The sequence below is a fragment of the Brassica oleracea genome, chromosome C2, assembly GCF_000695525.1.
Source record: "Brassica oleracea var. oleracea cultivar TO1000 chromosome C2, BOL, whole genome shotgun sequence".
In the NCBI taxonomy this organism is placed as follows: Eukaryota; Viridiplantae; Streptophyta; class Magnoliopsida; order Brassicales; family Brassicaceae; genus Brassica; species Brassica oleracea.
This window is the reverse complement of record NC_027749.1, coordinates 32,403,375-32,415,682: the sequence shown is the minus strand read 5'-3', so window position 1 is coordinate 32,415,682 and position 12,308 is coordinate 32,403,375. Positions and strand designations below refer to the sequence as shown.

Below are 12,308 nucleotides of genomic sequence, written 5' to 3'. Positions count from 1 at the left end.
CTGGCGCTGTGGTCGAAGGTGATCAGCTCTTGGATCAATGCCCCCTAGGGCATCACCATCTTGAGGCAGATTCTCCATATCAAATCCTAACCTTTGCAAGTGAGCCTGTTGCTCTACTTCTCTTCTCTGTATTGCAATCTCCCTCTCAAGGGCTCTAATGTCTTCTACTCTTGGAACTAGGTTTGTTGCACCTCTGCTTCTTGTGATCATACACCTGAAATGCAAAGGAAGAAAAAGAAAGAGAAGCAATAACACAATTAAACAAAAATTGACTTAGTCTCAAGCAAGTGACTAAATCCCAATGTCACAATCAACTTAGAATTTGGCAACGACGCCAATTTGATGTTAGGAGTTTTCAAGGCTCCTAATCAAATGTTATATTACAAAGGATGTCAAACCAGTTCTAAGTGATTCCAAAGCAAAGGGAATGCAAGACCATGCTTAATCTAAATGCTATCAATTGGCAAGATGATTTTGAACTAGAATACTACTAAAATGAAATAAAGAACAAAGCTTTCCTTTCTTATGGAATGGGAGAATTCATGTGCTAAGGGAATTGACCTTGGGTGATCAAGTTTCAATCTAAAGGTGGTATCTTTCAATCAATCTATCAACCTTAGACCTAGACACAATCCTAAACAAACTCTATCTCTAGATTAATGCTCATTCACTAAGATAACTCAAGCATCAAATCTCTTTGGTTAAATATTATCTAAGCAATCATTAATTTCAAGTCCATTAGCCATCTTAACACTTTTAACATCAAATCTCTTTGGTAAAGAGTGTTAAAGGAATAGTAGAGTTGGTTCAGGCATTTCATCGAACACCTATCGGCTGTGAAATGCCTAAGGCTCAACTTTAGAGAGACCAACTCTAAAACTGCATTAAAAGCACTTTACTAGCAAGGAACAAGATGGATCTGTGCTACAACACCTTAGATCTAGCCTAATCACCCTTAGTCTCCCTAACCCATGAATCCAAATATGACTACTCACTAATCTTCATGATAAACCCAAGAATCGATGATGATTTGGTGTTAATCATGATTAGTGATAAAATTAACAAAGCAATCACAAAGGATAATGATCAAGATTAGATCTTTTTACCTAAAGGTTCCTTTTTTATTTGATAGAAAACAGGATAAGTCCCAACTTAGGGATTACAAGAGTATTTATATGTCTTTGGTAAACCTAATGGTTTCCCATAGAAAAGTCTAAAATACCCTTTAAAAACACTAAAATTCGCATCGTTCGACCTGTGTTGGAGCTCATGTTGTGTCCTCACGACTCGGCGACGCGGGTGAGTGAACCCGCGTTGGCTTAACCAGAGTTGAACTCGTCTGATCCGGAACAATGTTCATTCTTCACTCCTTTTTAACCAAATTGTTTCCAAACACCTCCAATCACTCCATAGGACACTCGAATACCTGATAAAGACATATGAATGCAATATGGATCCTAAAGATGCTAAATTCCCAATCTATATGATCATTATGTGCAAAATTGAGACTTAAAACAATGCAAATATGCAAGATATCAGTCACACAAGGGATGTAGAAATTCAATACCCTTCACCGTGCATGGTATTACAAATTGCCCAGGATCACTCTTCTTCTTCAATGTAATCCTCATTCTCATCTTTTCTCTTGCTTCACAGAACATTCTCTTGATGTCTTCTTCTTTCTCTCTAGGTTCTCTGAAGAACATCCACAATCTGTGAGTATAATAAGCTTCCTCGAATGGCTTATCTATAGGAATCCTAAAGACTCTCTTTCGAATTTTTTTCTTTTCCTTTTCATTACCCCCCTCTTCAGATGTTTCGCCTCTTTTTCCTTTCTTCTCCGTAGGGTTCTTCCAGTAGGAACCCTATCATCTTCCATAGGATCTTCTCCATCATCTGAAGGTGTCCTGACGGTCTCTAGTGGGGTTTCTGAAGGTTTGGGTTTGGGCCTGAGTACATTAAGACGTGCAACATCTATCTTTGGCATCTGCACTCGGTAGGTATTAGGTGCTCGTCGATGGATAGGCGCTGGAGGTTGTCGATCAATGCCGGCCTTTGTTTGGCGAGCGATATTAGATTCTCCATGTCGATCGACGGAGGTATAAGCTCGTCGAGCGATTCTTACTTTATCAGGGCTGGGCGGATGTGGGTGTTTCGCTGCGAACTCCTCGTGAGTCAGGATTCTCACTGCATTGCAAGATGCAGTTGACTGCGTTGGTGTCATCGGTCGATGCTCTAGAGATCCTGTCGATCGATTTGGACTAGCTGACGTCGATCGATGTTCGAAGTCTGGCGTCGATCGACACCAATGCGATCCGCCGAAACTCATCAAACTTTCTACTTCAAAATCTCATTCTTGCAGCTTCTCTTCTTTTACCACTTGCCAAAAATCATCCTCAATGATGGCATTCACGTGGTGTTTCATTACATCATCCCCTACCGCTCTTGTCGAGGCTTCTTGCCTCTTGACAACATCTCCTGTCAGCACAACCTGCATCTCCAGCTTCTTCACATGAGTGCTCAAAGTCTCAAACTTTGTGTTCAGGTTGGTGTAGACAGAGTCAATCTTCCCATTGAAGTCCACTGTCATTCGCTGCTGTGTCTCACGAACTCTATCAAGCATCTCTTCAATTTTGCTCTCTTGAGTAGGCGGCGGTGGCTTCTGGTAGTAGGACCTTCCATAATTCATGTTGCTGCTGTAGTTGCCGTTGTAGGGTTTCTGGTACTGCGAACTCTGGTTGAAATTTCCCCTATTTCCATTGGAATTTCTGTTTCCACCCTGGTTTCTAGAACCTTGGAATCCAGTTCCACCAATGAAGTTCACTTCTTCTTCTTCCTCTGCTCTACCCTCTGTGTCTACAACTGTTGCATCTTCAACCAAGCAAACCTGCTTCCTGAGAAGCTTGTGAAAACTATCCAGCTTTGCCTTCCCCTCATCCATCTGATCATTCCCAAGGATGGTGACACACTTTTTCCTCTAAAAATCAGTGTTCTTGGTGCTGTTGCTAGATGCTAGGTTTTCAATCACCTTCACTGCCTCTTCTGGATTCCTGGTGTTGAAGTTCCCATTGCTGGAAGCATCAAGAGCCATCTGGTACTGCACCACGATGCCTGTGTAAAAAGTACTGAGTAGTTGTACTTTATTGAATCCATGGTGTGGACAGTCTCTCTGATAAGACTTTAATCTGATCCAAGAGCCTCTGAATGATTCTGCAGGCCCCTGAGAGAAGGTAGCGATCTTGCTCCTCAAGTCTTCAGCGCGTGCTTCATCAAAGAAATTGCATAAGAATGCATTCATGATGTCGCTCCAGGATGTGAGAGATCCTGGTGGTAGCTGCTTAAGCCAATGCGAAGCTTCTCCAGCAAGAGAGAACTTGAAGAGCTTGCATATGAGATAATCCTCTGAGACTCCTTTGACTTTAATAGCAGATATCAGATCCTCGAACCTCTCCAGATGGTCCATAGGATGCTCGTGAGACAATCCATGGTAAGGTATCTGTCCCACGAGTGTGTAGTACTGCGCCTTCAATTCAAAATCCAAAATCCCTCTGAATAGTGGGAGGACGAATGGCTGATCTGTTGGTGTAGAACTGATCTGGATGGTTGTAGTCAGCCAACGTCTTGGGTCGCGCAGCCTCATCTACAGGTAGAGTAGTACCTGTAGCATTAGCATCAGACTCAGTGATTGCAGCTCCCTGAGCATCTATCCTCTGACCTGCTGCATTACGCAGATGACCCTCCTGGTTATGCAGGTCACCATTATCATCTCGCACAAGTATCAAAGTCGCAACCATGTCCGGCGGTTCAGTATCGATCGATGTCTGGGATAAAGTATCGATCGATGTTGGATGGACGATGTCGGTGGATGGAAGATGAGTGTCTTCGGTCGACGGTGTTGGGCGAGTATCGGTCGACGGGACTAGTGTCTGGGTCGACGGTAGTTGAACGAAATTGAGCGACGAACAGGTGTTGTTGTCGATCGATGAGGAGCGCGCTTCTTTGTATCGATCGATGTCTGGGATAAAGTATCGATCGATGTTGGATGGACGATGTCGGTGGATGGAAGATGAGTGTCTTCGGTCGACGGTGTTGGGCGAGTATCGGTCGACGGGACTAGTGTCTGGGTCGACGGAGGTTGAACGTAATCGAGCGACGAACAGGTGTTGTTGTCGATCGATGAGGAGCGCGCTTCTTTGCGGATTGAACGCTCCAAAATTGCAGGATCTGGTGAGAATAGTAGTTGGGTTTCCTTGTTGCTTCTAGTACTGCTAGGCATGTACCTGAAAATCCAAGAAAAATTTTGTGTCAGAAACTTTAAAAAAATTAGATCGATTAGGCAATCAAAGCTCCCCGGCAATGGCGCCAAATTTGATACCACTCAAATTACCCTAAGGAGTGATTTATACTCTCCCAAATAAGAGGTCGAGTTGTAGTACGTAGGGATCAAATTCACAAGGAGCTATGGAGCCTAAAAAATCTAATATGATTTGTTAAGCTAGATTGTTTCAGAGATTTAAATGTAAATTGCAGTTTTATATTGAACAAGTGTTTGTTCAATAGATTGATTTAGGTTTTGGTGCTTAAGAAGGAAATAGTTAGACAAGCAAAACAGTAAGTCTGGGGTGTTAATATACCATGGATTTCACTCATTTTTACCCATGGTACACAGGTCTTTTTAAATATATTATAATTATTTTGTAGTCTTTTTAGTATGTTTTCAGGTTTTGGAGTTATTTGGAGGAAAGTGGTGATTTCGGTGCATTTTGGAGATAAAATGACAAAGAACCATAGCTGACCATCGACCAGACTATCGATCAATGGCCGAAGGCAATAATCGATCGACACACACTCTGTTTTGTCGATTGACAGCGAAGCGCACGGAAGCCAGATTGGGTTCCAGCCGGCTTAAAGCCCAAGTCCCATAAAAGCCCAAGTCCCATAAGAATTACCAGATTACCCCTGAAGAGTTTTAATCTAATATTTATGTTCTCTGCCATTGTTCTAGGCAACACACGCTTTCTTACTTTCATACATCAAATACTTAGAGTCTTAGGTTTGGAGAGAAGATCCAAGAACTCCTTCAGAGTTTTGTGATTGGAACTCTTGTTTTCTACTCTATTCTATTTATGTAGTTTTCATATCTTATTGTTATGAATTGCTTATCTATGTCTGAGTAGTTCTCTTTGTTAGATTTAGGGTTCAGATATTCATGAGGGATTAGCCCAAAATATAGAATTGCTAAGTGTTAGGATATGAATCAATTAAACTTTTCTTAATGAATGTGTTCTAGAGTAGTTAACTACGACCTTGCCTATAGATATTAATGATACCACTCAAATTACCTTAAGGAGTAATTTATACTCTCTCAAATAAGAGGTCGAGTTGTAGTACTTAGGGATCGAATTCACAGGGAGCTAGGAAACCTAAGAAATCTAATATGATTTGTTAAGCTAGATGGTTTCAAAGATTTAAATGTAAATTACAGTTTTATATTGAACAAGTGTTTGTTCAATAGATTGATTAAGGTTTCGGTGCTTAAAAAGGAAATAGTTAGACTTAGGGTTTTTATTCAGGAAACTTGAGATTATAATCCTACAGATGCCTAATGAGTTGCATACATGATAATGTAAAGCTCAACTACTTAGTCAACAAGTCCATCAGCGTTCACAATGTTTGGACTTGTTTGTTAACTAGATCTAATGATCTCAACTATCGTATGTCGATCAATAGAAAGTGTCGATCGATGATCCTATAGGGATATCGATCGATACACCTTTCGCTCTGTCGATCGATTATTCAATAATGATATCGATCGACGCACTTCTAGTTAAGCTTTATGCGCGGGTTGAATGAATGCTTACTAAGCTCACTAGATCAGCTCTCGCCTTACTCATATCAAGGAACTTAGCTCAGTTAGAATGTTTTCAGGATGAGAATGAAGCTCTCGCTTTTATCTATCAATCCTATGGCAGGTTCTACGTAGCTAATCTAGAGATATGCATTAATGACAATTACCACAACTCAGCAATCTATAGTTGGGGCTAATCCCTCCTAACCTATTTAAACCCTAAAATCGAACAATGAAACTACTCAGACATGGCTAAGCAATTCATAACATCAATTAGGTAAGAAAACTTCATTAGAATCGTAAATAGATATTAATGGAGTTCCAATCACAAATTATAACTTTGGATCTTCTCTCCAATCTATCAAAATCCTAGAAAACCTTGCTGTGAAAATAATAAAACTAGAAAAGCACACTTTGCCTCTAACATGGTGGCAAAGCTTATATAATTAGGTTAAAACTCGTCAGGGGCAATCTTGTAAATTGGTGAAAACTTGGGTTTCAAGTCGGCTGTGACCAAACGGGCTTTCTGCGCGCTTCGCTGTCGATCGATGTCATGATATGAACATCGATCGATTATCCCTCTCCAATATCAACCGATAGTCGAGCTCGATGATCATCTCGGGTGCTTGCTCCAAATATCTCCAAAATGCTCCAAAATCATCACTTATCTCCAAATCACTCCTGATCTTATAAATATAATAAATAGACTATAATATAATAACTATTAGTAAAAACACCTATAAATCATGGATGAAAATGGGTCAAATCCATGGTCTATCAATTAGGGCGCAAGCGGAAGCTTGGTTCTCTGTATGAATTTTACATTGTGCTAGGATTGTTATAAACAAGCGGAAGCTGATTTATTTAAACCTAGTGAACACGTCAAACCCATGCGATAACGCTCCCTGGAAGGTTAATCGATCGACGGGATGAAAGATGTATCGATCGACACCCCATTGTTGAAATCGATGAACACTTTCTTAGGACCAACAAGCGACAGCTGAGGTCCTAGATCCGGCGATAGATAGTCTAAAAATACGAAAATTGATTGACTATTCTTATTGTTTCAGTTCTAGAATATCCATTATATACTTAGTATCTATATCTCTATAATCATGATTGTTTGAATAGAAACCCTAAGTATAACGCTTTCCATATCTTTTATAAAACCCCAATCAATCAATCAAACAATTAAATTGTTCACCCCTGCTTTTTACTTCTTTAAACCTATTTGCCTAGCTTAACTACATAACTAGATAGATCTATTGTGTGTCTTACCTCCCTGTGAATTTGATCCCTAAGTACTACAACTCGATCTCTTATTTGAGACAGTAAATCACACCTTAGGGTAATTTGAGTGATATCAGAGCTCCATGTTGTATTTCCTCAGTATAGAGAATGCCTACCGTAAATGTCCTATCTGATCTTCTGCCTCTAATGATTTGATGAGCATATCATCCAATCCAGGTGCGATGGTTTTGAAACTAGTTTCGTATCTTTATCTTTTATACGACTTGATGCTGAATTATGATTTGTTAGCTTGTTTTCTGTTAGGTTGATAAATTGTAATGGCTGATAAGTTGTTAGATACACTTGAACTGTTAAAAGACTCAATGAATTTCCTTTTCTTGATGCGAGAGATTGACTGATTTTATTGACACATTGGTTGTTGTGATTGTAATTTGTATGAGTTAGGTTGTTAGAAGAATGTAACAAGACAAAGTAATAGATGCATGTAATGAACTAAAAGATGTTGTTAAGCATGAAAATATGTGATGATTTTGAATGGTGAGGGGCCAGAGAGAAGTTGGAGATGTGATGTTGAGTATCTGATAGTCGTGAAATGAATCTTCTTAGGGTTGTCATTCTTCTTGTCAATTTCTTTATTTTTTCAGGCTTCTTGGTGAAGGAATCACATGGATATCTTTTATTTGCTCTGGATTAGTCTTGATACCATGGTGCGTTACTATGTACCCCATGAATATCCTGGAACTTACCTCGAATGAGCACTTGGAAGGGTTGGGGTTCATGCTGTATTTCCTCAGCTTAGAGAATGCCTACCGTAAATGTCATATCTAATATTTTCCCTCTAATGATTTGATCAGCATATCGTCCAATCCAGGTGAGGTGGTTTTGAAACCAGTTTCTTATCTTGATCTTCTATATTGGTTAGCTTGTTTTCTGTTAGGTGATTGTGAGTGGTGAGGGGCCAGAGACAAGTTGGAGATATAGTGCTGAGTATCTGATAGTCGCTCAGGGCAGCCATTCTTACTGTCATTTTTTGTATTTTCTTCGGGCTTCTTGGTGAAGGAATCGCATAGATAGCTTTTATTTGCTCCGGATTAGTCTCGATACCACGATGCGTGACTATTTACCCCATGAATTTCCTGGAACTTACCTCGAATGAGCACTTGGAAGGGTTGAGCTTCATGATGTATTTTCTGAGTATAGAGAATGCCTACCGTAAATATCATATCTGATCTTCTACCTCTAATGATTTGATGAGCATATCATCTAATCCAAGAGAGGTGGTTTTGACACCAGTTTCTTTTCTTGATTTTATATATGACATGATGGTGAATTATGATTGGTTAGCTTGTTTTCTGGTAGGTTGATTGATTGTAATGGTTGATAGGTTGTTAGATACAAGTTAATTGTTGCATAAGAACGCTTGAACTGTCTAAAGACATAATGAATTTACCTTTTTCTTGATGCGAGAGATTGATTGATTTAATTGACGCATTAGTTGTTGTGATTGTAATTTGTATGAAGAATTTAACAAGATAGGGTAATAGATGCATGTAATGAACTAACCGATGTTGTTAAGCATGAAAATATGTGATGATTATGAATGGTGATGGGCCAGAGAGAAGTTGGAGATGTGATGCCGAATATCTAATAGTCGTGAAATGAATCTTCTCAGAGCTGCCATTCTTCCTGTCAATTTCTGTATTTTCTTCGGGCTTCTTGGTGAAGGAATCGCATGGATAGTTTTTATTCGCTCTGGATTAGTCTCTATAACACGGTGCGTTACTATGTACCCTATGAATTTCTTGGAACTTACCTCGAATGAGTACTTGTAAGGGTTGAGCTTCATGTTGTATTTCCTCATTGTAGAGAATGCCTACCGTAAATGTAACACCCCTGAACCATTCTAGGCATAGGTCAAACCACCGGCCAACAATCAAACAAGAACATGACCGACGGGCCGACCGTCTACCAAGGATCGGGAGCGCTACATGACGGGTTAACGGCCGATCCACCTCGTGCTCCACATGTCTACTTGCATGTACAAGTTTCATGTACTGAAACACCTCATGCTTTCCTTGACACACATACTCCCAGGAGCTTGCCACCACGTCCTGAACACACACACATCTAGCCACCTCGAGCTTCTCGATCAATTGTCCGATATCGGCCTCCCAGTGAATTTTCGTCCCGCGATCAATCTCAAATATTTTTCTACGCCCGTTCTGATGGTCTGAGTATTTTTAATAAACTCCAAATGAATCCTGACCTGAGGAAAAATATTTCCCGAGTTTCCGGCTTCTTCGAAAAATTCCATAATACCGAAATTTAGGGTTTTTCGCCCAATTTCCGGTCTTCCTGTTGTGCTTCCAAAAGTGTCATGCTTCAAACGTCCTTTGAATAAATCTACCACATTGTCTAACCATTGTCTAGTGACATACTTGATTCATGGTTCAGACAAGAACAATATGATCATCCGCGACTCGACCACCCAAAAGATACTCGACCATTCTCTTCTTTTTTTTTATGGGTTTCTACAGTAAATGTCCTAAGTAATCTTCTGCCTCAAATGATTTGATGAGCATATCATCCAATCAAGGTGAGGTGGTTTTGAAACCAGTTTCTTATCTTGATCTTCTATATGAATGATGAATGGTTAGCTTATTTTATGTTAGGTGATTGTGAATGGTGAAGGGCCAAAGAGAAGTTGGAGATGTGATGCTGAGAATCTGATAGTCGTATTTTTTTTGGGCTTCTTGGTGAAGGAATCGCATGGATAGCTTTTATTTGCTTTGGATTAGGCTCGATACCACAGTGCATTGCTATGTACCCCATGAATTTTCTGGAACTTTCCTCGAATGAGCACTTGGAAGGGTTGAGCTTCATGTTGTATTTCCTCAGTATAGAGAATGCGTACCGTAAATGTCCTATCAGATCCTCTACCTCTAATGATTTGATGACGAATCGTCCAATCCATGTGAGGTGGTTTTGAAACCACTTTCTTATCTTGATATTCTATATGACATGATGCTGAATTATGATTGCACTGCAGGAAATGTGAGTATTGATAGCATCATATTATAGCGTTTTTGACAATTCTGCTATCGTATACTAAAACTTGATTTTTTAGTAGCGTTTGTCAATTTAAAAAGCTATATTTATTATCGCTGGAAAATAATAAATTTTAACCGCCTTAATTTGCTGAATGTAGGTTCCAACAATTAGAAAAAAAAAAATTTACCCCCAAAACACTTATCACATTCACTGAGATGGCTTTGTATTGTTTGTCAGAATCCTAAATTGGAGTCTCTTTCTTCACCTCTCTCTCGAACTCATCGTCTCCGTCTCTACTACGTCGTGTTTGCCGGTCAGTTTCTTCATGGCTTCCATCGGACAAACCTCCAATATTGGTCGTTCACTTTCTCTTCTTAATTCTTTCTTAGGGTTTCGATTTGGGGGTTTTTAGGTTTGGGTTTTGATTTGTCTTGATTATCTGTTTCTGGGTACAGGGTTACGATTTTGTTAACAATTGTCGCAGCCTCTAACATCTCCTCAGCTCCTGCCGGTGTTAGTGACTCAATTCCGGTGAGTACTTGTAGATCAATCGTCAGACAGGTTGTTTCTTACTGATTTTGGGTCTGATTTTGATGCTGTATTCATAGCTTTAACAAGTTTTTTCGATACCTGTAATGATTTGTTTGATCTTGAACCAGTATTAAAGAGCTGCTTGTCTCAGTTTTGATTTGGTATCTCGTACGAGGTTGGGTTTGTATATTTATAGGCGTTATCAAGTAAAGATCCGATATTTGCTTAAAACAAGAACTCTGAAATGATTTAACTGGAAAAGACTCTGACTTTGCGAAAGCAACTCCGATTACAGATTTTTGAATGGTGCTTGATTTGTGATTTGACGAGTGATTAGATAAAAAGATGAATGCTTTACTCACTTTGTGTTTCCATGGTTATAGGTTTCTGCAAACGATGAAGTATTGTCTAGTGCTTATATCAAGGAGAAAACTTTGAAGAAGCTGTCTAAGCAGCAGGTTTGTTCTAGACTGTTTTTACAACTGTTCTAAACTGCTGTGATGCTGGAGACGGTGGCAATTGGAATTCAATTACTGAATTGTGATTTCTTTTTTAGCTGATGGGACCTTATGCTATGAAGAAAGTCCAGATCCAGAACAAGGAGCAATTGGAATTGGTGCGGGTGGAGATCCGTGTTTCATCATTATTCAATCAACCTAGCTGCTCTCTCCTTGGTAAATTTCTGTCTTTATGCTATGAAGAAAGTCCAGATTCAGATTAGATTTCTCATGTGCAGTTTTCTTTTGTTTAATTAAAGGTTATTAACCAGTTTCTTTGTTTCTAATTGATTTCTCTCTAAATTTTTTTTTTTTTGTGGTAGATAATGTTGGCAGAGGGCATGAGCAAACTTGAAGGCATAGGTTCAACAGAAAGAGAGCGCCTGTGGCCTGAGCTTGTGCAAAGTTTCAAAGATATTTTTCAGCGCCTTAAGGTAAATTCCAGAAACTGAGAAGTTTTTTTGCTTTATGTTCAGAGTATGGAACAAGAAAGCCAGGCAGCTCTATAGATTAAACAATGTCTATTAACTCAGTTTAAACCCTTTTCTCCTTACTATGTTTTATCATGTGTACTGATGCATAACTAAGCCTGTTATAAGCGCAGAAGGAGAAGAGGAAGAATACATAAACATTCTAAAAACAGAATGGCGATTAATCTTTACCATAGTTAAGAACCTGTAAGCTCTTACCTCTATAGCACGTGTTCCTTTAGTTCTGATTTGTGATATTGTTAACTTAGCTAGCTTTGCAGAGAAAATTGGAAGAGATGATGGTCGCTGGTCGTGGTGAGGAAAATGAAGATGGAGAAGCTGATGAGTATAAGACTTATGTTGTTAGTATAAGAATTTAATGTTGTTAGTGTAGATTCTATGTAAAATGTATGTTTTATGAATTTAATGCAATGTATATTTTGGTTATAAATCAATTTGCAGTTTAAATATTTCATCATAAAATCACAAGATAACACAACAACTAATATGATAAAAAAAGAAAAATCTAATACTAATAACAAATTAGAAAAAAAAACAAAAATAATATTTTTTACCTCAAGATCTAAACCCTAAACATGCCTTAAACCCCAACCCTAATATTTATAACCTCAAGATATATAAATGTAAAACTAAAGGATA

The 12,308-nt window shown here is 39.0% G+C and overlaps 1 long non-coding RNA gene across 3 annotated transcripts; it reads left to right on the top strand.

Annotated features, from left to right (window-relative positions):
* Nucleotides 1–10,347: 10,347 nt before the first annotated feature.
* Nucleotides 10,348–12,121, top strand: LOC106324792. Of its 3 annotated transcripts, XR_001266739.1 has the most exons (7): nt 10,349–10,506; nt 10,606–10,681; nt 11,065–11,139; nt 11,238–11,355; nt 11,502–11,612; nt 11,783–11,855; nt 11,930–12,121. It is a non-coding gene; the product is annotated as an uncharacterized LOC106324792 (long non-coding RNA). The 3 variants fall into 3 exon arrangements; XR_001266738.1 differs by having other exon boundaries at nt 10,348–10,681; nt 11,767–11,855; XR_001266737.1 differs by having other exon boundaries at nt 10,350–10,681.
* The last annotated feature ends 187 nt before the right edge of the window (nt 12,122–12,308 follow it).